Here is a 3800-nt window from a genome sequence, read left to right as displayed (position 1 = left end):
TATTACTTTTAAAAGGAAGAGTTTTCTTTTAAGTTGAACAGAATTATCATGCATGACCTCCCAGTAGACAAGGATTATTAAATGAAAATCACTGGACAAAGCATGGCATAGCTTCCTGTGAGTCACTGTTGGGAAAGAACCCAGGGGTCTTCAAAGCAACAAAGACTATTGTCATTGCCTTTCACTAGGTACCTTAACCTCTCTTTTATATCTCATTGCTCTGCAAAGGACATTGGAAAAATATGCAAAATACTGTCATAAATATTATATCCATTGTGAGTCCTACAAGTCAGAAGATGAAATCCTGTGTTGTTTTTGTTCAAAATGTTTATCATGTAGAAATGAGATCAATTTCAAAAGAATGCAATCTGTTTGTAGTAGCAAACTTCACATGTTATAAATATGTCAGTGAACAAAGATAAAAATGACTTCATTTTTAATATTTTTCTTTACATTTATTCCTTTATTTATTCACATATGCTACCTATCACACCCCTAAATTTAAAAATTATTATGTGTGTGTGTGTGTGTGTGTGTGTGTGTGTGTGTGTGTGTGCATGTCATGGAATGTGTAGAGGTCAGAGAACAACTTGGGAGAGTGAGAGTCTGTTCTCTCTTTCCAGTATGTGAATCTTATGGACAAAACTCGGATCATCATGGTTGGAGGCTAGTACCTTTAACTGCTAAGCTATTTAGCCAGCCCCCCTTTGCCTCAGTGGGAGATATGAATTGTAATATAACAATTCAGAAAATTCTCTAGTGTAACAGAGTATGTTTAGGGTTTACATATCATGAGCATGAAAAGTGTGTATGCTGAATGAGAGTGAAAAATCAAAGTAGATGCCTAAGGGGAAATAATTTGCTCTAATTACAAGAAAATTTCCACCACATATGTATTTGTTTGTTTCTCCCTTTGCATAATCGTAATCTCTTTGCATACCTCTTATACTCCTATATATTGTTTAAAATCATGTTTATCTGTATTATCACCAGATTCAGGGTCACACACTTGTTAGAGCTCAGTCATGTGAATATGCTCTAATGCCTCTAAGCTGTGGGGACTGTAGGGTCTTTCTTATCTTCATCAGTACCCTTGCTTTTATGCATGACTAAAGAATTCTATTAACTCAACATGTGTGGGTATTTGGTAATATGTAGCTTCAGTTCAGTATCTAACGTGCTCTAATTCAGTATGTAAGTGCATACAGGTGAATATGCTGAATATAATACTCTTCTTGTACTCTGCCATAGATAATTCAATGTTTGGGATGTTTTTCCTTTCTGACTTGATCTTAGTTACTTTGTTCCAGTTTTTGTCTAGTGGGTGGGAACTATGCCTTATTGTTCTAAGGGAAAATAATGTTTTTGTTTTCCTGTCAATCTATTTGTTGTGTACGCCTGAATAAAACTCTACTTTGTGATGCTGTTGTATGGCTGGGACTTCTTTGAGCAGCTTCCCTTGCATTTGTCTACATGCTAGTGTATCAAGACTTGTTTTCTCACTCTATCCACTTCCTGAAGAAGTAAGAAGAGATTTCTAGTAAGGAAGCATTACAATGTGCAATACTGTACAAGTGTGTCATGTCTTCTAACCATTTGTCATCTCCAGCCCTGTCTAAAATCCTTCCTATTTTTCCATATTTTAATTATTTGTCGTTCGTGATAGTTGATTTATATTATGCACAGAATGGTGTTTTCTTATTATTGTCATTCAATAAAATCATTGCAAAAGTAAACCAAACATGAATATACATAATTCATCATAATACTAAAGTGATAAGTGTACACATATTACATTGTGGGAATAAATATTACTAAATAGTAATTTATTTTTATTTAGTATCATATATTTTTATAACAAATTTTTGTATATAAAAGGAAACATTCGACCTTTCTAGAAGAATATATGCATATACATATAAATATATTATGTATGTGTATATGTATGGTGTAGGCACTGGGTGAATGCATTTTAAGTGTGTGGTATGTACATGGGTATGCACATGCAGATGCCAGAACAGGCTGTCAGGTTTTCAGGTATCTTCCTTCATCACTTTCTACTTTTTCTTGTCTTGAGACAAGGCCTCTCACTGAGCTAGAAACTCTCAATTTTATCTTGCTTGGTTGGCCAGTGAGTCCCGGGACTGGCCTGTCTCAACCCCTGAATGCTGGGATCGCAAAATGCTTAACCACACCAAACTTCTTATGTTAGCCACTGGGAATTCTAAATCAGGTCCTCATGCTTGCAGAACAAGCCCCCTTACCCATGGAGCCACGTTTCCAGTCCCAATAATATATGTTTGCAAAGATTAATGAAAACATTAGTTATTATTATTGATATTGATCTATGTAAGCTACTAAAATTTTACATTGGATATTTTCAAATAAGTTTTTGCCACCAGCCAAAACTCACCTTGAATTATGATTTTTCAGTCTCAGTCAACTAAGGACTACCTCCATACCCAGTATGGAAATGGTTAAATGTTTAAGCTAATAGCAATTCAAAGATATGCTGTTTCTTACTTCCCAGTATCTATGCTCAGACTTATCTGGCCTGAGGTTAGATGGGACTTGTGCATGCCATCACACTTGCTGTGAGTTTGTATGAGAAACTGATCAGCTCCCTGGAAAACTCTGTTTCCCTGTGGTCATCCATCTCCTCTGGCTTTTGCCATGTTTCCTTGCCTTCTTTTGCAATGGTCCCTGAGCTTTGGAAGGCAGGAGTTAGATACATGTGCCATGTTTGGGGATCGGCAGTCTGTATGTTGGCAAGTTGTGGTTATATTTGTTAATTGCCATGTGCTGCATAAGGTAACTTGTCTGTTGAGAGATCATAGATGAATTAATCCATGGGTATAACAATAATTCATCAGGATTAATTTTAATACTATATTTAACAGAATAAAAGCATTGGATTCTCCTCTGTGGCCTGTGGCAGGTTCCTTAGACTGATACCAATATCAGGTGTGAGCTTTATCCTATGACACGTATCTTGCTTTCAGTTAGAAAGTGGTTGGATACTCCCAAAATATTTTAGGCACTATTGCACCAGCATATCTTCCCAGGATATTTATTGTTGTAACTCACAGAATTTACATCTGGGTTGTACTGATGGTTAATTTTCTCCTTAGGTAGCATGTATAGCACCTTCTAGCACAAGGAAAGCTACCCAGTAGAGATGAAACACTGAAATCAGTATAATCTTGAATTCTCCTTGTTCTACAGCTCATGTATGTAATGTCTTCGGCAATAGGGCCTTAGCATCAAGCTTTGGTTGGTAAGCGAGAATAGGAACATTGGTTATTATTTTTTGAGGGTCTATTGGACCCCTGGTCAATATCTTCAAAATAGGGCATCTAGGGGCTTGAGAGATGACTCAGCATTTAAAGAGCACTCTAGCTGGCCTTGTAGAATATTGGAATTCAATTCCCAGAACTCACATGGGAGATAACAACCATTCATAACCTCATTTCCAGGGACACAGGTGCAATTGCATGCATTCAGATGTAGTAGTCATACACATAAAATAAAAAGAAAAAAAGAGGAGTCCACACCATGCATGGTGGCACCCACCTTTAATCACAGAAATTTGGGGGACAGAGATTTTGTGAGATCTAGGGCAACCATGTCCACATAGTGATTTCCGGGAGGACTGAGAACAGGAGATGCTATCAAAAAGAACGAAAGAAAGGAAAAACCAAAGAGGAGTCCTAATGGACTTCTGTAAAGTAAAATCCATTGCTTTACCCAATAACAGGTACTGGTATTTTCTCCTTGTTATAGAGTAACTACTTTGAATC

Source organism: Nannospalax galili, unplaced genomic scaffold (genome assembly GCF_000622305.1).
Source record: "Nannospalax galili isolate Female #2095 unplaced genomic scaffold, S.galili_v1.0 scaffold583, whole genome shotgun sequence".
NCBI lineage: Eukaryota > Metazoa > Chordata > Mammalia > Rodentia > Spalacidae > Nannospalax > Nannospalax galili.
The sequence above is the reverse complement of the archived record's forward strand: the minus strand, read 5'-3'. Positions refer to the sequence as shown.